Raw genomic sequence first — 21120 nt, 5'->3', positions numbered from 1 at the left:
GGCAGTCACCAGAGGCCAAGTCCAGCCAGACTTGACAGTATGGGCAGATTTTGTTTGGGACTAACACTTGTGTAATGGGTTAATGTCTCAAGTTTGTTCAGCAAGTTGCTAAAGTCTATGAAGAGAAGGAAGCCAAGAATAGAAAACCCACAAAATAAATATAATGGGCTAAGATGTTGCAAAATGAATGTCATAAGGCTTAAACCAAAATATGTCACAAGCTAATATGTTGAAAGGCTGGATATGCAATATGTAACTATAAGCAGCTACATGGCTATATATGGTAAAGGCTATTGCAGAGTCCTCAAAACCTTGAAGAAGAGGCCGGAACCTTCCTCCAAACGACCACCAGAAGGCAGAAAAAGACCCCCTAGCAACTATTGGCGCAGATGCAGAGTACACCGGAAGAATTGGATCTCCAGGAAAAAGACATATAAAAAGCCTGTGAACTGTCGGGCAGGGTCTGGGCCGTTGGCGGAGTGGTGACTCCCTGGCCACACCCAGTGCTCCTGGGTGGGTGCAAGTCCTTGGCTTCACCCAGCACTGTAATTTGCCTATTATCAGCTTACTCTGCTAATTCAATAAATTCTCTACTGATTGAACTTAACGAGTGGTGGCTCATTTCCACTACCAACTTATAACAGAGACTTTCACATAATCTTGTGTACTTACCTGCAAGAAATGTATCATTCTAAGAAATTTTCCCAACTTACATGAATAGAGTTTTGTAGGATATTTTAGGGGAAGCCCTCCAAGCCAGGGACTGGGTACTGGCCAAGCCCTGGGCCCTCCTGCTCAGGAAACATTCCGTGAGTTCTGCGAGTTTATGTGCTAAAAATATCATCAAGTCACTTTGGCTTACCCATTTGGGCTGATGAAAGCTGGACCCACTTTTGTAGCAAATTCAAAGACCTCACCTATGGGTGGATGCACCACGTAGGATTTTCCCAAGTGCTTGGAAGAATTCTCCAGGTCCTCACTGTGAAATTGAGCTCTCCAGCAACTGCGGACTCTGGATGATGGTAAAGTATTTAGGCAATTCGGGATGTGTCTTTCTCAATCCCTATCCTTTCTCTCCTGTAATAATGATTAGGTGCATTACCTTGCTTCTTTTTGCTTGTTGCTAAAGCCAAGCACGTAGTTGTACTGAATGTATAATTTTACTTTTGTGTTGCCTTAACACTCACAGTAAAATAAGACCATTCTTCCCATTGGTTTCTGTGCTCTTTAAATCATCCCCGCCAGCTGGCAGAACAGGTATCAGAACCTGATAAAAGCCAGGCTCTGCTGTGATCTAGCTGGGCACATGGAATGGAGAGGGCCACTGTCAGTCCATGGAACCCATGGGAGCAAGGCTCAGATGTGGAAAAGACGTGCACCATGGAACCCCAGAGACCCCGATGGAGCCAGGGCTGCAGTGTGTCACAGAGGGAGGGTCCTCATGGCAGCAGGAGAGCATTGTGAGGCTGTGGAACAATGTGGCACCAAGGTTCCACTGGGACTTGACAGAACCCCATGGATGTGAATGGCCCCAAACAGGGCCAGGAGACACTTTCTAGACAAAGCCCAGGGAGGGGGATTTGCCATTGTGACCCTGTGTGGCACCATGGAACCAAACAGAGCACTGTGACACTGCAGGGCTCTGTGGAACTGAGAACTTGTGTGACAGCGAGGAGCCCAATGGAACCAAGGGGCCATTCCATCCTTCAGGGCTTCACAGAACCAAGTTGCCATTGTGATACTGCAGAACCAAAAGAGACCACTGTGACACTGAGGGGCTTCATGGAACCAATGAGACTATTCTGACACTCCAAGTCCCCATGGAACCAAGGGGCCATTGTGACACCACAGGGCCTCATAGAACCAAGGCAACCACTGTGACACTGCAAGGCCTCATGGAAGCAAGGGGCCATTGTGTCACTGTGGGTCCCCAAGAAAGCAAGGGGCCAGTGTGACACATCCAGGCCTGGTGGAACCAAGGGGCCATTGTGATCCTGGGGAACCCAATAGAACCAAGGTGATGAGAGCACAGACACTAATAGCGCAGAAAGCATACAGGCCTGGCTGATAGAAAAAGGGCACGGTTATCTGCAAGGCATAAGTGCATAACCAGGCCTGAAGCCAGCAGACAGTCCATGAAATGCCCTTGGCCTGGTGATAAAGAGAAGTTGGTCAATTACACAATGCCTCCAGGCCTGCTAGCAGACTATCAGTAAACCGCAACGCAGAACTATTGCAGAAGTAAGCAGAAGCATGAACAGCTGGCGTGCACCAATCATAGTATTAGTAAAACCGTATGAACAGATATTTGTAACCAATAAAATGTAAGCTAAAGCCACATGGACAACTAACAATAGTATAAAAGAATGTATAAAGCAGTAATAAATCGAACAAGATGCATACCACATATTGAGTCGCTTCTTGATTCCAGACTCCTGCTAACCCCTTATCTCTACACCCTGCTCCATCCCACAGGAGGCTGCTGGTCTGTGCCAGTGTCCCCTGTGTGCTGCAGAGCTCTGGGGACCATCAGAGCAGCAGCTCCACGATACAGAACATCAAGGCTTCCCCACATACAAGTGCACAGCTGCAGCGTCTCCTGGTACATCACAACAAGGTAGGTGTGATGATGGTGGGGACTTAGAATGGTGACTGAGGCTTGATGGCATTGCTGACTATCCAGGGGGAATCTGTGCCTTCAGTCCCCAGGGAGACCTGGGTTGGGAGGATTATTGGGGGGTGCTGGATTGGGCACTGTATTGCAGCCAGTTGCCCTCTCCTCCTCAGCCCAGTGTGACCCTGCTGCACAGTGATGGACGCATCTCCAGGGGCCTTAATGACCAGCATCGCACGGTGATCAGGACACAGGATGCGTCAGGTATGGCCCTGTCAGGGCAAGGGAGTCAGTGAGGACAGGGGGCTGATTATCTGCAGGGTGCTAGCTGGGGGATGACTAGGGCTTTGTGTACAGAGATGGGTAATGTGGCATGGGTATTTTGTGTATGGGGTAAGAAGGAAGGGGCAGAATGGAGCAGGAGGACTGGCACATGGGGCAACTGAGCTTGGAGCTGGAGTAACGTGGGAGAATGGCCATGCCCAGTGTGGGACAAGACCTCGTGCCATGCCCAGTGTGGGACAAGAGTCCTGGTGCGCTGGGGCCAGCATCTGTGGCAGCTCACCCTTGTCCTTCCCCGCCCAGGCCCTGCCGCCTTAGGACAGCACTGGCCAAGCACAGCTCCTCGACAGGTCTCATGGGCCCCAGGGCTCGAGCAGTCTCTCCAGCCCTGCCAGACATCAACAGCCCCCAGCCAGCTTGAAAGGACTCAGCGCCCAATGCTCGACCTGGGACATCATGTCCGAAGCAAGAAACACCTGTGACAACTGTCATCAGGAGCTTGACTATTTACTTGTATATAGTTGTTAAGTTAGTTGTATATAGTTATTAGGTTAATAAAAACTGTTAAAATTATAGGCAGAGCCTTGTCTCACAGCCTGTCTCTCCCCGGGCTCCCTGGTGCTCCTTCAGCTCCTTCCTCCCTGCTGTGGCTCTGCCCCCGGGCTGAGCAGATCGAGCCCTGGGCCAGGCCCTGAGGCCACTGCTGCTCCCGCGGCACCTGCGGGGCAGCCCTGAGGCTCCGGGCCGGCTGTGGGAGCAGGAGCCGCACTGCAGAGCCCGCGGCCCTCACGGGCTGCGAAGGCACGGGCGAATGGCCATGGGGCCTGGCTGGCAATGCAGCGCTGTTGCTCTCAGCTGCCGCCTGCAATCCTTACAGGCAGCCCTGACGCCGGCTCAGGAGCCGCTCGGAGCCGTGCCCAAGGGCTGGCCCCGACCCGCGGCCCCCAAGGGCACTTGTCCCTTCATCTCTGCACTGCCACATTCCGAGCTCATTTGTCAACTCCCTCGTTCCCTTCCTTTCTGTGGGGCAGCGTTAGGGGCCGGCCCAGCGGCTTTTCTCCCACACAGCCAGCAGCCCTTTGCCCACAGCTCCCCTGGCGGGAGCCAGAGCTGCTTTCCAGCTGGACAGCCCCGCTGTGTCCCGCAGCCCGGGCCGGCTCCTGCCTGCTGCTGGCGAGGCCTGGCGGCTGGGCCCGGCCATCCCGGGCCAGAGCAACTCCCTGGCCGGGGGAACACAGTCGGACATTGGGGGACACACAGCAACAGAAAGGTGACACACGGTGGGCACCGTTTCCCTGTGTCCCCATTGCCGCAGAGCAGTGCCGTGTGCGGTGCTGGCACAGATCCAGGAACAAAGGAATGTCTGTGCTGTCACCGGAGAAAGGACACTGCAGGGATGCTGCTCACCACTGAGGGTGCTCGGGGGTGGGGGGGCTCTCTGACCTTCTCAAACCTGGGGAGGCTGGGGGCGTCTCTGTCCCTCTCAGCTCTGATGTGACCCCACCCAAACATCATCGGGCTCAGAGGGACAGAGACACCCGCGAACCCCCAGAAGGGCTGAACTCGGGATTTGATTTGGGGCTGAGGATTTAGGAAGGGGCTGGAATTGGGGCTGAGGTTGGAGTTGGGGCTGAGATTTGGATTACAGCTGGAATTGGAGTTAAGGCTAGACATGGGATTGGCTTTAGGGCTGGAGTTGGGATTGTGTCTGGGTATAGACAAGTCTGGGACTTGGATGTGATTAAATACAGAACTGTGAGTATGTCTAAACATGGAGTGAGATTGAGACCAGGATCAGGGTCAGGTTTGGAACTGAGCTCACCCAGAGCAGGCCAGGGGGGTTGTCACTGCAGGATGTCCCTGGCATTGTTCCAGCCCTCCTCAGGCACCTCCAAACATGAGGGGCAGCTTGGTGCTCCATGATCCAGGTGCTCCCACGCTGCCCCTCAATACCAGGCAAGCATTCCCTGAGAGCAGCCCTGACTGTGACCCTTGGGGCTCTGGGATCAGCCCTCATATCCCTGTGGGAGAAGCTGCAGACAGGATGAGAGATTCCCTCCCCCATTTTTCCTGTGGAAAGGTGAAGCCCAGCTGCCCTTTCCTTCTGGTGCCTCCTCCTCTCCTCAGCTGAGGATGTCAAACTTCCCAGGAGCAGGAAAATCCCCATTCCCTGTTTGCTTGTGGCTGCAGCCTGGAACATCCACCCAGAATGAAGAACTTTCTGACAGCCTGTGGAGCGTTTTGTCAAAGAGTGGCTTGAGGAGAGAGGACACAGCCGAATTAATTTGGTAAAGATGTCCTAACTAGGGCAGAGGCCTTTTTGCAGGCAGGGTGTCTGTTGAGAAAGTAGCAGACTAAAGAATGGAAAAGTACAAGACCGTGGCTAATTCCAAATCTTGCACCTGCAAAGATAACGTGTCCTTGGGCCTAGCGGAGTATTATAAAGAAATGGACAGCGAGGTGTGAGAAGTAGAGAATGTAGGCCCAAAGGAATGAGGATGAGTTAATGGTATAGTTTAACCAATAGATTGCTTGGCTTACAGAATATTCATAAGCTTATTATTTGCTGTATAAGTGTTTGATGCTTTCTTCAATAATCTGGACCTGTGATGAACCATCTGGTGTCCTGGTCTCCTTCCCACGACACATGGTGACCTCGAACACTGACCCCTCGTCTTGCACTAAAAGAAAAAGGGGAAGGACGTGCCACAGTCGAGGAAGTTGGAGCTGAGTCCTGTTTGCAGCCGGGACGGTGCCGGAATTTTGAAGCACCCTTGGGGTTCACATCGGTGACTCAAGCCATACGTGCTGCCGGAGCCTGGAAAGCTGCAAGAGCGCTCATGAATAGGTATGGATAGGCAAGCAGCATATGAATTATTTGCCGCGTATTTAGAAAGGTGAGGGGTAAAGGGGATAGATTTAAAAAAGGAGCTGCCAGGGTTGCTAGCCTACGGTTATGCTAGGGGGGTTTTCCTTAATCCACATACGGTTCATGAACTTGCTGAATGGAGAAAGTTTGGGGATATACTGTGGGAGGAGGTGTTAGAAGATGATAACACAGCACAGAAATTGGGCAAGCTATGGCAGGTGGTACACAACGCACTGCTTCAACATGTTTCTGAGCGTAAGGCGGCAGAAAGGGCGACAGAGGCTCATAAGAAGAATATAGGGTATGTTTGTGAGGACGATCCTCTCGCGCCTTCGGTAAACAAGGTGTTCATACCGATGGGTTCACAACAGTCTGGGATGGAGGATCCTGCACAGGCACGGGGGGGTCATCTGCACCTCCTCTGTCGGAGGAGGATGAGCTGGATGATGGAGGAGAGCACGGACAAAGCCCGCCGCCCCTCCGCAGAGAGAGTGACCTAAGCCCGCTGCCCCCCCACAGGGAACGCGGGCTAAGCCTGCCGCCCCCCTGGAGGAAATGCAAGCTGAGCCTGCCACCTCCCCACAGAGAGTGCGAGCCGAGCCTGCCACCTCCCCCACCCAATCGGCCTGCGCAGAGGCGCCAACAGCGCAAAACTCTCGGAGAGTCAGTTCCTATCCCAGGGGCACTCAGTGACCTATGGGGGGAGATGGCTAAACAAAGGAGAGAGGCTTGGGCTGCTCTGGCAAAAGAGGCAATGCAAATGGGGGATGATGAGGCAATGGAGGCCGCTTCTGCTCTTGCCTGTCCAGTTACATACACGCCATAGTATGATGCTCAGGGGAACCACAAACAGAATCTGGCAGAGTACACTCCTTTTAGACTGGAAGTTGTTATCTCAATTGTGGTCCACGGTTAGTTAGTTCGGGGTGAAAAGTGAACCTGTTAGGCAGATGCTGGATTATCTCTTTAATATGCAAATTTTGTGCCCGAATGATTTGAGGGGAATAGTGCGGCTAATATTTACTCAGCATCAGCAATTGTTGTTTAATGCACATTGACAAGCTTTGGTTAATGAGTCGGTTGCGACACAGCGAGCTCAAGGGGACCCGTTGCATGGAGTGACGGTGGATGAGCTCATGGGCTTAGGGGCATACTTGCGCACGGAGGCACAGTTGATATCAGGAGCAGATAAGTTTAGAGAAGCCATGCGGTTGGTACGTGAGGCCATAGAAAGGGTTAAAGAGCCAGGAAGGCTGCCGGCGTACATGGGCATAAAACAAGGTAGAGAGGAATCGTTTGGGAGTTCTATTGACAAAGCAGCTGCAGCTATAGACCGGGCTGGATTTGCAGAGTACATGAAGGAGGTGCTATTGAAGCAGTGTGCCTTATAGAATAGCAATCCGGCCACGCAAAGGGTGCTAGCCACTCTGGGAGAAAATTGGACCATTGAGGAAGCGCTCGAGCGAATGGCATTTCAGCCAGCAGCCTCACAAGCATTCTTAGTGGATGCAATAAAGGAGTAGGGCTGCAAAAACAAGCCCACTCAAAATCAGGTGTTAGCCACTCTTGCTCCTCTCTGAAACAGCTCAATGGCAGTCACGCAGGGAGGCTCGAGAACATACCCCAAATGTTACCGATGCAGCAATGGGGGACACACGCGCCCAGAATGTAGAGCAGCCGGCGTGTGGTGCCAAAGCTGCCAATCCAGCTCCCACAACACTACGGCTTGCCGGCACTGATCGGGAAACGGTCGGCGAACCGCGTTCAGTGGCGGCGCCCAGACACAAGTTGCCGCCGTGACATCAGCGCCACCTCCTGTCTGCAGCCAGCAACAGCGGGGAGCCTTGGCTTGGACATAGCAGCCGCAGTAGACGTCACTTTAATGACGAACCGGCCTGAAAGGATACCAACTGGAGTAAACGGTCCTCTCATGCTGCAAGGACAAAAATGTGGAGCATTATTATTAGGACGTTCCTCGACATCCATGCTGGGACTATTTGTATTGCCTGGGGTCATAGATGCGGACTATACCGGAGAAATACAAATCATTACACCCCTTATCCCCCAGTTAAAATAACAAAAGGTCAACGCGTTGCACAATTGGTACTGCTACCGCAGATGACATCGGGTATTCCATCCCTTACTGGACAGAAGCATGATGGAAAGGGTTTTGGCTCTACCGGTGTTACACTCCTGACTGTAGATCTACAAGAGAGGCAAAAACAAAGAGTTGAGATTACCCATGGATATCAGAGCATAACCCTTTATGGATTATTGGATACGGGAGCAGACACCAGCATTATATCGCCAGAAGCATGGCCACAGCATTGGCCCCTGCTCCCATCAATTAATATGCTCACAGGAGTAGGAGGACTTACTTTGGCAAGCAAAACACCGCCTCTGTCGGTGCGCATTGATGGGCAACAAGTGTCCATTGTGTTCTCAGTCATTCAGTTGCCCCCTACAGTCTCTTGCCTGATAGGCAGGGATGTTTTAACACAGCTGGGGGTGGTGTTGACCAATCACCACCCTTTGGGGTAATTGCCATTGCTGGGACTTTCCCCATTCCACTCACCTGGAAAACAGATACACCGGTGATGGTTAAGCAATGGCCCTTGAAAGGGGAGTCTTATGCATGCCCAAGAATTGGTGAAGGAACAATACGAGCAAGGACATTTACGACTCTCAACGAGTCCGTGGAACACGCCCATTTTTGTGATCAAGAAGAAGTCAGGGAAATACCGCCTGGTACACGATCTGCGAGCTGTGAATCACCAGATGGAACTGATGGGGGCCTTGCAGCCTGGTCTTCCGAATCCAGCCATGATCCCACAAGATTGGCCACTTCTAATCATTGATTTAAAGGATTGTTTTTTCACTATTGGGCTGCATCCCGATGATATGAAGAGGTTTGCCTTTACCCTACCAGCAATAAATCGTGGGGAACCAGACAAAAGGTTTGAATGGACGACATTGCCGCAGGGGATGCGGAACTCCCCCACTTATGCCAGCTTTATGTTGACGCTGCATTACAGCCATTACGTCAGCAGTGGCCAGCTACCATAATATATCATTACATGGATGACATCTTGTTTGTGCAGCAACAGCCATTTTCCCCTTTACAGGTTGACAGCATCAGAGACACTCTTGCAGCATCTTCACTTGTTATTGCCACAGAGAAAATTCAGACCACGAAACCATGGAAGTATTTGGGATGGATTCTAATGGACCAAACAGTGGTACACCAAAAATTAGAACTGCGCTTGGACATTAAGACTTTACATGATGCTCAAAAGTTGCTAGGAGACTTACAGTGGCTTAAACCCATTGTGGGAATACCAAATCGCTTGTTGGAAACCCTGCGACCCTTGTTAAAGGGCACTGACCCCACTACCCCTGTGTGCCTCATGAAGGAACACCATCTTGCCTTGCAGCAAATCAGTAATTGTGTACAACAAGGATATGTGTCTCATCGACAACTAGATTGCCCTATTGACCTCACCGTTTGGAATAGCCCTTGTCACCTGCTTGGCCCTGTCTCCCAATACGAGAACAAAACGGGGGAGATACGGATATTGGAATGGCTGTCACCACCATTACAACATAAAAGAACAATATTTTCAAAAATTGAACAATTGGCTGTGTTGATTAAAAAAGGCCATCTCAGAATTAGAAGTGGACGGTTGAGAACCTGCCACCATTAGGTTATCCATGGAAAAAGAGATGCTGGACTGGTACCTGGTTAATTCAATGGACTTACAGGAAGCATTATTGACATCATCTGCAAAGGTAGAGACGAGCAAGTTAGTGCCCAGGGTCCTGCAATGGATGGCAGAATGGGACTGGATCACTCAGCTGCTGAGAAGAGAGCGCCCCATAGAAGGAGCCACCACAGACTTCACAGACGCAGGGAAGAAATTGAGATGTGCTGCTGTCACTTGGCAAGAACAAGGACAATGGAAGCATCAACTTCTTACAGCAGACCCTGCAGACAGCCTACAAACCTTAGGATTGTTAGCAGTAGTATGGGCAATGTCTAACCTGCATGAGCCCTTGAATGTGGTCACAGACTCCATGTATGTCGCTGGAGTAGCCAGACGTATAGAAGGAGCAGCAATTAAGGAAGTGAATAACAAACAGCTGTATGAGTTACTGGTTCAATTAAGGAAAGCTCTCCAGGATAGAAGTGCAGTGTATTCTGTAATCCATATGACGAGTCATAAGTGGTCTGAAGGTCTGGGGGAAGGGAATGAGCATGCAGAGAAGTTGGTTACCTTACCCATTGATAACTCTTGTCCTGTTGATAAGCATACATTGGCAAGAGAAGCCCATAGTAGATATCATCAAAATGCAAAAGGGTTGGCGAGGAACTTTGATTTGGACTTATCAGAAGCTAAAGCCATTGTCTGGGCATGTCCAATATGCAGTTATCATAATGGGGGAATAGGTCTGGGCTGCGGAGTTAATCCTCGAGGTTTAGAAATGAATGAGAAATGGTAAATGGATGTCACGCATGTAGCTAGGTTTGGCAGGCTTAAGTATGTGCATGTTACGATAGATACATATAGCCATTATATATGGGCTACAGCTCAGGGAGGAGAGAAAGCGATACATGTGATCAGGCACTTATTGAGCTGCTTTGCTGTTATGGGAGTCCCACAAGGTATCAAAACGGATAATGGTCTGGCTTACACAAGTGCTAGAGTCTGAAAGTTTTTGGACCAATGGTCTGTCAAGCATGCGACAGGTATTCCGCATTCCCCCACAGGACAGGCGATAGTAGAAAGAGCAAATGGTACCCTCAAACAATATATTGACAAACACCAGGATTTAAAGGATCCACAAGCATGCCTGGCTAAGGTTTTGTATGTGATCAATCATTTATGTATTTTTGGGGAGGACGATGCCCCCCCTGCAGTTAAACATCACCCGAGATCAGGTCAGGAAACTATTAAGGAAACAGAGGTCTGGGTGTAGAACCCAAGCACAGGGATATGGGAAAAACTCTCAAAAGTGCTACATTGGGGTCGGGGATATCTTTGTGTTTCCTCACCAACAGGGCCTTTGTGGGTGTCTGCCAAGTGGACTAAACCTGTCTTTAATGCAGCATCTGGTGAACAACCTTAAGTAGGGGGAAAAGGAGTGCCTGAAGAAGAAGCTGCTGCTGATTTTACAACCCTTATTGCTGCAGCTGAAGGGACACTCGAAAGCAGTGGACAGAGCAGTGACACGCTGCTACAGGACGGCCAGGGAGCTGATTGACAACGTTGAAGCACTATCGACCTTCCACATAAAAGGACCAGCAAGGGAGCGCTGCCTTGAGTGTCACAGCCCCTGTTGTGTTGCGTGGGTAGCTCTGTATTGTGGGGGTTGTGGTAAAACCTTTTGGTTAGAACAGTCTGGGATCTGGGGTTTATGGTGTAACACCTGCAAGCATGACTACGCATCGGGGGAAGACTGGCAAAGGGAACTAAGGAGACAGACGGGACTAGGTACAGCTCTAGCTTTAAATCTTTATGAGTCTCCCGAGCAGAAAATCTTGGCCTATTACCAGTGGGAGGTACAGTGTATTGTGAAAAGAGTTAAAGCTCAAAGTAAGTCATACATAGCTTCTGCTAGGTGTAGAAAATTGGTGCCTTTAACACAGCATTCGGTTGTAGGACCCATCAGAGGAGATCCCGATCAGGCATTGGACTCCTGCATCGAGGCCCTACAGAGATGGAGATTGCAAGAGTTAGGATCGATGAGGTTAAAGACAGATAAGAAAAGGAAAGCAAGAAAGAAAACAGAAAAATGAGGCTTATTTTTGTTATACTGCTCAGTGCTGTGACGGATGGGGCAGTAGGAGCCAAGAGATAACATATGGATAACGCTTGCTAATCAAACTAACCAATCATCACTTTGTCTTAGCCTTGGAGGAGTTACTAACCCATTTTGAACATGCTTGGTGGGGCTTCCAGTGTGGTCTCCTTGTAGTCTGATTGATAACCAAACTCTATGCATGCAGAATATGACAAACATTAGGTTACCCACACAACAAGGGTACACTACAAGTCAAAGTGACGGTTACCGCCAGTGCTTAATAATCTTATCACTTAATACTACTTTGTACTCTCCTCCAGAGGAGTTGGATATCTTCGGAAGTGCAAACGCCAGTATGACTAACACCTCAAACGGTGGATGGTTCAGTTTCGATCCCTTAGATCCCCAGAATTTAAATCAGCATAGAGGAGCATGGGCTACCCTAGATTCATCCCTGAATTTGGGTACAGTGTCTCAGCAGCTTTATAGCCAATGTAACGGCACTAACATCACGGCGCTGATGAAATTACCCACAGGGTTATTTTGAATTTGTGGAGACAGAGCTTGGAATGGTATATCAGCCAGGCCACAGGGTGGACCTTGCTATTTGGGAAAATTGTCATTGTTTCACCCCAATGTGTCTTTATTAATGCAATTGAGTCAAAATTCAAGCAGGAAGAGACGCAGCCTGCATGACTTAGACTGCAGCCAGATAGGAGACCCACAGTTTTGGAGTGAGTTAAAGCAAGAGATAGTTTCAACTATCTTGCCAGGAGGAGCTGCAAATAAAGCTATGAACTTAGCAAAGCAATTGGGATGCTGGGCCAAGGATGAGCTAAACAAGACGTCACAAATTTTAGATATGCTAACCGCAGATGTGCAAAGTGTTAATCATGCTGTTTTGCAAAATAGAGCCGCTATAGATTTTTTGCTTTTAGCACAAGGTCATGAATCTGAAGAGTTTGAGGGAATGTGTTGCATGAATTTGTCCAATCACTCTGTATCTATTCATGCAAAGATAAAAGAATTATAGCAGGGACTTCACAATCTTAAAGAAGAAGAGGGTTTAGGAATTGACAAATGGCTTAAAAACTTAGGACTTGGACTGTGGCTGAGAAACTTTGTGACATATGCTATAGAGATACTGGGTGTGATTTTGATGCTTTTGCTTATTTTGCCTTGTATCTTAAATTGTATTCAAAACATGGTCAGCCAAATGATAGAAAGAACCTGGCAGACTAGCCTCCTTGCCCAAGAACAAAACGGGGGAAGTGTGGAGAGTTTTGTCAAAGAGTGGTTTGAGGAGAGGGGACACAGCCGAATCAATTTGGTAAAGATGTCCTAACTAGGGCAGAGGCCCTTTTTGCAGGCAGGGTGTCTGTTGGGAATTTAGCCGACTAGAGAATGGAAAAGTACAAGGCCGTGGCTAATTCCAAGTCCTGCACCTGCAAGATAGCGTGTCCTTGGGCCTAGCTGAGTATGATAACGAGTGGACAGAGAGATGTAAGAAATAGAGAACGTAGGCCCAAAGGAATGAGGAAGAGTTGATGGTATAGTTTACCCAATAGATCGCTTGGCTTACAGAATATTCATAAGCTTATTACTTGCTGTATAAGTGTCTGATGCTTTCTTCAATAAAGGGGACCTGTTGATGACCATCTGGTGTCCTGGTCTCCCTCCTTCGACATCTTGCCAAGTGTTTTGGGAACAGATGAGTGGTGACCCTCATGAAACCACTGCCATCCAGACTTGTCCTGGCAATATTCCTATGGGAACAATCCCTGGATATAAGGAAATTTGGAGGTGAAACTGCAATTCTGGCATACGTGCCTGGAGCAGAATGTCAGATCTTTTCCATAGGAAGGAAAGCATGAAGCACCACTGTTTCAATAGTGGATGAGACCCTCAACATGCCAAGGTCAGCCTGACCTCTTGGGTGGTCAAACCAGCCAGACCTGTACTGTATTCCTTTGTTTTTATGGGGCCCTGAAGTGTCACAATGGTGCCTTGGTTCTGTGGGGCTCCACACTGCCACAATGGCTCCTTGATTACAAGAAAACCTGAAATGTCACAATGGACCCCTTGTTCGATGGGATCCCACAGTGTCACAGTGGCTCCCAGGTTTCACAATGGTGCCACTGATTCCATGAGGCCTTGCAGTGTCACAATGGTCTCCATGGTTCCCCAGGCTCCACAATGTCACAGGACTCCTCTGTTCCATGAGCCCTGCAATGTCACAATGGACCTTTAGACCCTGGAGGTTTGCAGTGTCACAATGGTCTCATTTTGACTCCACAGTCTCACAATGGTCCGTTGATAACAGGAGGACCTGCAATGTCACAATAGACCTTTGGCTCCATGCAGCCGTGTAGTGTCACAAAGGCCTCTTGGTTTCACCAGGCCCCATAGTATGAAAATAGTCCTCTTGGTTCTGTGGTGACCCCCAGGGTCACAATGGTCTCACTGGTTCCATGAGGCCTCACAGTGTCACAATGCTTTGGATCCTTATAGTGTCACAATGATCTCCATGATTCCATGAGTCCCCTCAGTGTAACAATGATCTTCTTGGCTCCATGGTGCCCCACAGTGTAACGATGGCCCCTTGGTTCCATGAGGCTGTGAAGTGTCACAATGGCCTCTCCATGATTACATAAGGACTTGCAATGTCACAATGAACCTTTGGCTCCATGGGGTCTTGCTGTATCACAACGATCCCTACATTCCATGGAGCCACACAGAGTCAGCACGATCCCCTTGGTTCCATGAAGCCCAGCAATGTCACAGTGCTCTCCATGATTCCATGAGGCCCCACAGTGTCACAATGGTCCCTTGGTGTCACAGGGCTCCACAGTGTCAATGTAGTCCCATGGTCTCACAGGGCCCCACAGTATAACAATGGTCCCTTGGTGTCACAGGGCCCCACAGTGTCACAATGGTCTCTTGATTCCATGACCCTGTGCTGCTGCATTCCCCCCTCCCCTTCTCAGGCTGCCCTGCCAGCTGAGAAATGCTCCTTGGGCCTCGGCCTTGGCCAACAGCCCCTGGGCTCAGCTCCTCTGCAGCTCATCACAAACACTGTCTGTTCCAGGCACTGCTGCTGCGCACCCAGCTCCTGGTTTCTGTAGGAGCAGCCCTGGGAACTGTTTGTGTTCCCTCAGTGGCACAACATCCCTGTTCTCACACTGGCAAAGAAAGCTGTTGATGCCAAGTGCAGCCAGGATGAACCATTGCTGGGACTGAAGCCCCTCTCTTGAGGCCCTGCACACAGCGCTCCAAAAGGAGCCCTTGGAGCTCTCCTGGGCCAGCGACTCCCTCTGAGTGGGGCCTCTCCCAGCCGGGCACTCTCCCGTTTGCTGCACTTGGGGATCCCAAACAATGATGGAGCCTGCGCTGATCCCCCCATTCCTCCAGGCTCCTCCAGGCTCAACCCTTTGGCCTTTGCTGGGGAGATGCCAAAGGATCCACAGTGAGCATTGCCTGCCCTCAGGAGGATTTCTTACAGGTGTCTAGCACTGATTTTTGTGTCTGTGTGTACATGGGAGTGCCTGTACTAGGGAAATGTGGCAGAAATGCTGCTCTCTGAGGGCTTGTAGTGCCTTGGATAGCTGAGTCAGTCAGGCCTGTAAGTAAGGTTACATCATGACAAATAAGTTATGAGGTTTTTTTTTTTGCAAAGTTTACTATGTTGTAAGCTAAGTTGAATATTGTTTAATGTTATTCCACTAATAAATCTCTAAGTCATTGGTTGTAAGTGAGGTTAAATTCTGTTAAGTGCTGTTCTTTTCCTAAATTGTGAAGTTGAAGATATCAGTTAAGGTTAAGGTATCAGTGAAGTCCTGTTAAGTTTGACCTTTGTCAAGCTTTTATTTCTTTATTCATTTTATCCTTGCCCTCACTGTCCTTGTGTCTCACACACACTGGTACAGTTCTCAGCTCATTTCTGGTTTGATTGTTTGGATTCTGTTTGGTTTTGTTGTTGCTTTGTTTCCTTGTTGTGCCTGAAGTGTCCAGTCAGGAGAAGAGTGACTCTTGCCAAGGAACTTTGTGCTGCTGTCCCTTAATATTCAGTCTGGTTTTTGCTGCTCCCTTGCTGAGGATTTCTTCAGCGCTCTCAAGGCCTCATTCATAACAGGGTGAAGGAGCCCTGGCCCAAGCTCTGGCCCTGGCGGACATGGGGATGCTGCCGGAGGGTCCCTGTCCCCCCTGTGCCACCCCCAGGGCCCCGAACCCCGTCCCCGTGTCAGGCTCTGGGGTCGATCTCATGGAACATCCTCTGGGGGAGGCTGCGGGGCTGGGGGAGGGGGGACCCGGGGGGACAGGGGAACCCGCTGTGCACGAGCAGGGTTGGACTGCTCTGGGGGAAGCTGTGAGGGGACCGGGGCAGAGTGACCTCCCCAGTGACCTCACACAGCCCCTGTGATGTCACACAGCCCCTGTGATGTCACAGCCCCTATGATGCCACACAGCTCTTTTGCAATGTCACACAGCCACCAGTGATGTCACAGCCCACTCTGGGTTGGCACACAGCCCCTGTGATCTCACACAGCTAACTATGAGATGCCACCCTATGATGTGCTACATCTGCTTTGTGATGTCACAGAAGTCTCTGTGATGTCACAACCTGCTCTATGATGTTACACAGCCACCCAGTGATGTCACAACCCACTCTCTGATGTCACAGAGCCACCCTCGATGATGGCAGAGACTGCTCTATTGCCTCACACTATGATGTCACAGACAGCTTTGTGATGTCACAAACCCCTCAGTGATGCCACGAGACCTTTTCTGTGCTGTCATACTGGCACTCTTTAATGTCACAGCACATACTTTGAACCTCACGGTCAGCTCTATGATGTCATCCAGCCATGCCATGGTGCCACAGCCTGCTCTGTGATGTCACAAAATCTCCTCTATGATGCTGTAGCTGCTCAGTGACTTCTACAACAAACTCTCAGATGTCATAGACCAATCTGTTGACTTCAAAATTGCTTCCTAGAGCACTATATTCTAATACTTGATAAAGATCCTGAACTGTGGAGTAAATAGCTCAGGTTAAAATCTTTCTGTCCGATCATGATCAGAATCAATCAGAGCTGTATTTATACAAATATATCTGGTATTCCATCATTAATCCTGTGGGACAAATTGGGGTAAAGTTCAATTCCACCTCTCCAATCCTTTACACATTAACCTTTGACAAATTCTTGGGCTGGGATTGGATCCAGCTGTTCCCAGTCTCCTCTCTTAGAAGGAATTTTAGTAGTCTAGGAGCCCTGCAAGGGTTTGAGGATCCATGGTGGCTGTTGGGTGTACTTTCTGCACCTCATGTATCAGGAGGAGTTTCTCCAATAAAGAAATAAAGCTTTTTGCTGAAGCTCCCACTGTGCCCATGACAGGAACCCCTGTGAGTGTCTGGGACATCCCGGCTCTTTGGCAGCCTGGGGACTCCTGGGATGTCACCGTGGACCCCCGTGAGTGCCTGTGACAGATCGGTGCCTTTGCAGCCCAAGGTGACTTGGGATGTCACCATGGAATGGCTGTGACTGCATCTGACCACAGGGCTCTTTACCATCCTCAGAAGGCCCTGGGAGGTCTCCATGGAGCCCCTGTCTGTGCCTGTGACATTCCAGCTCTGGAACAGCCTGGAGACTCTTGGAATGTCCCCACGGAACCCCTCTGAGGGCCTGTGACAAATCTGATCCTTAGCAGGTAACCATCACCAGGCCCCTGTTGCTATGGTCAGTTTCCATGGCAACCATCACAAACCCCCTGTTGCTATGGTCAGTTTCCATGGCAACCATCACCAGGTCCCTGTTGCTATGGTCAGACCCTCAGCCTCGCCATGGAGACCCCATGCTGGGGTGGTTGCCATGGACACCAGCTCAGGCCTGCAGCCACAGCCTGTTGCCATGGCAACCATTGGCAGCCCCATCCCCAGGCTCACGGGATCCCAGAACCACAGAATTGGCTGAGCTGGGAGGGACCCATCAGGATCCTCCAGTCCAACTGCTGGCCCTGCACAGGACACCCCAACAATGCCAGCCTGGGCCTGGCAGCGCTGCCCAAACGCTGCTGCAGCTCAGAGAGCCCTGGAGCTGGGACCCTTCCCTGGGGAGCCTGGGCAGGGCCCCAGCAGCCTCTGGGCAAAAACTTTTTCCTGACATCCAACCTGAGCCTGCCCCGACTCAGCTGCAGCCGTTCCCTCCACTCCTGTCCCTGGGCACCAGAGGGAAGAGGTTCCCACAGCCCCAGCCAGGGACCCGCTCCCAAGGCTGCTGCCATGGCCACCAGGGCTGGGACCAGCTGGGATGCTCGGTTTCCAGGGGCCAGGGTTCAGGAATGGGATTCCCCAATTTCCTGCCCCTGCTAAAACCGTGCTGCCTTCGCTGCCCTCCCGCCACACATGGAAAGGACAAAAGGCAAAGATCCCAGGCTGGGATAAGAACAATTTATTGGGAACAACAATGAGATAAGGAACAAACAGAAAAAGAAATTATATTGATAACAGAAGGGATAAATGAAACAGTTTACTGGGAAAACTAATACATCAACAACAGGCTCTTCCTGGCCACAATTTCCCCTGTCTGGAAAGGACACCCTTCTCCTCAGGGAGAGAGAGGGAGTCCCTTTCCTGCCCCTGGCAATGTTCTGAGGTGCGAGTGAATGTAATGACACGGCCATGGCCAGACCCTCATGTTCTTCCGTCCCACATCATGTCTTTGGCAAGGTCAGGAAAAGGGACAGGTGTTTTTCCAGCATAGACCACAGGGAAACTGGATCACCAGGGTTCTTCCCAATGTGGGCCCTCTAATGGGGGATGAAGCTGGAGTGGTGCATGAAGCTGTTCCTGCATTTTTGGCATTTGCAGGGCTTCCCTTACTGGTGGCTCCGTTGGTGTCTGGTCAAGTGAGAGCTACTGGTGAAGCTTTTCTCACACTGGGGACACTTGTAGGGCCTCTCCCCTGTTTGGATGCGTCGGTGGGTAATGAGGGTGGAGTTGTGCTTGAAACCCTTCCCACAGTTGGGGCAGTGGAAGGGCCTCTCATCCGTGTGAATCCGCTCATGCAGGAGGAGATGGGAGCTTGTCTGAAACCTCTTCCCACGTGTGGCACACTGGTAGGGCCTCTCCCCAGTGTGGATGCGCCGGTGGATGATGAGGTTGGAGTTGCGCTTGAAGCCCTTCCCGCACTCAGGGCAGAGGAAGGGCCTCTCCTCAGTGTGAATCCGCTGGTGCTGGAGGAGATTGGAGCTCCTCGGAAACCTCTTCTGACACTGGGGACACTCATAGGGCCTCTCTCCAGTGTGGAGACGTTGGTGGGTCACAAGGTTGGATCTGTAGCTGAAGCCCTTCCCACACTCCCCACACTCATAAGGCCACTCCCCAGTGTGGATCATCTGGTGGCTGATCAGGTTGGAGCTCCACCTAAAGTTCTTCCCACACTGCAAGCACTTGTGGGGCTTCTCCCCATCATGAAGCTTTTTATGGACCACCAGCTCTGAACTCTGGCTGAAGCTCTGTCCACCTTCCTGGCTCAGGGTGGCTCTTTCTTCTTCAGAGCACCCTGGGCTGGGTTTGGAGCCCCTCCTCATGGGGGATTCCTGAGGTTTTTCTTCCCTGTTGGATTCCTGTGTGCTAGAATCACACAAAACGGTCTCTTTCACGAGGTTCTGCCATGCAGATTTTTCTTCCCTGGTCTCCATCCTCAATTTCTTCCCTGGGGAAGGAAGGACAAGGAGAGGATGGGATTTGCCTCCATGCCAGAGGGAAGGGGAAGGAGATCCCTCCAGTACACCCCTGGCAGGACAGGGCTGACAGCAGATTTGTCCTGCAGCCGGGGCCTGTGCTGGGCTGGGAGATGGAGCAGGAGAGAGGGGGAAATAGAAACTGACTTCCTCCTCACCTATCTGGGTGTCCCGGGGCTCCTTCGTCTTCCTCACAGCCTCCTTCTCCATCCAATCAAGGTTTGGGAATGGGAAATCCTGGTTTGGGAAGAAAACAAAGGGTGCGCCCATTTTCTTTTGTACTGGTTTGAAGGCAAACCTTTGGAGCATCTTAAGGAGAATTACAATTTAAAAGAAAACTAAGATCAAGGCAATGATACAGAAACACTGCCTTAAACTGACAGAGTCAGGATATAACCTGACACCCTGTTGGTCAGGGTGGTGGCAGCTGTCCCAGTAAATGGTGACTGCAGTCCTGTTGGAGAGATGAAGGTGATTCTGTTGAAGCAGTGATCGTGCAGAAGGGCCTGGTCTTCCTTTGGAGGTCCAGTGGTGGTTATGGAGCTCTTGTCCTCTGGGAATCCAGTAGGCAAGCTGCTCCTGGTGTGGCAAGTCTCAGCTTATATCCAGGTAGGAATGCTTGGATCCTCCCCCTGGGCGGAGCATCCCACAATGGGAAGATGGAATTTTATCAGTCCTGCAGTGACAATCAATGACCCATTCACAGAAGATATCTCCCCTGAAGGGTGTTATCAGGGCTGAGTCATGGAAGAGATAAAGAACACTGCCCCACCTGTTTATAGCAGTTGCTGAAGGTGGGGATTGAAAACATGCATTTGGTTACATCTTGCATGGCAACCTGAAACAGTGGGGTAATCCCTGCTCAGGGGGTGAACACCACCCCCCTTACCCAAACTGGCTCAGCTGTAAAACCCCCACCACACAGAGGACAATGTCACACTTACCCTGTCCCAGGGGAGCCCTCTTTTTCCTGTCATTCCCTTCCTCTCCCCCCTTTTCTATCCCATTTACTTTTCAATAAAATTCATTTTGGGTTTGGTCTCATTATCACCTTAATTGGGGCAGAGGAATCTAACACTTTTCTTAACCAGACTCACCAGACTGTGAAATTATTTTGGCACAGTGAGTTTAGGCACTGTTCTCTGACCCCAAGTGCCTTTGACAACACCATGGTTCCCTCCTCTGAGGAGGTTGTGGTTCTCTCTGGAGGAACTCTTTGAAACTGGGCTGCAGCTTCCTCTGAGTGACTTATGGAAGAACCGATGAGGTAAATCGCCTTTGTGGGCCTGGAGAGTAAAGAAAATATTTTGTTGTCCTTCTATTACAGCGACCTGATGAAGGTCTTCAGGGTGAGAGAAGTGGACCAGAGTCTTGGTTCATGATCAGAAGGCTGGATTTATTGATATATGATATATAATACATTATAACTATACTAAAAGGAATAAAGAGAAAAGTTGCAGAGGCTTGCTAAGCTAAGAATAGAAAGAAGAGAATGAATAACAAAGTTCTGTGTCCAGCAGAAAGCAAGGACCAACTCTCCCGTGAGTGGTCAGCAAATCCAAACACTCACAGAAGACCAATCACAGATGCTCCTGTTATATTCCAAATCAGCAGATAATTATTGTTTGCATTTTTCTTCTGGGGCCTCAGCTTCCCAGAAAGGACAAATCCTAAAAGAGAGGATTTTATGAAAAAATGTCTGCGACATCCTTCCTTGAAATGTTTTTTCAAATCACTGGAGGAAAGGGAGCAAATGATACCAGCGAGACTGACAAGGTTCATTCACCCCATGGTGAGGAACACAAGGCTG

General features: G+C 50.2%; 1 pseudogene; it reads right to left on the bottom strand.

Moving 5' to 3' along the window:
• LOC134433333 (zinc finger protein 420-like) overlaps positions 1 to 19242 on the bottom strand; it is a 134627-nt pseudogene extending 115385 nt beyond the window's left edge.
• Between the last annotated feature and the right edge of the window lie 1878 nt (positions 19243 to 21120).

This window comes from Melospiza melodia, unplaced genomic scaffold (genome assembly GCF_035770615.1).
Source record: "Melospiza melodia melodia isolate bMelMel2 unplaced genomic scaffold, bMelMel2.pri scaffold_18, whole genome shotgun sequence".
Taxonomy (NCBI): Eukaryota; Metazoa; Chordata; class Aves; order Passeriformes; family Passerellidae; genus Melospiza; species Melospiza melodia.
This window is presented reverse-complemented; position numbering and strand designations above follow the sequence as displayed.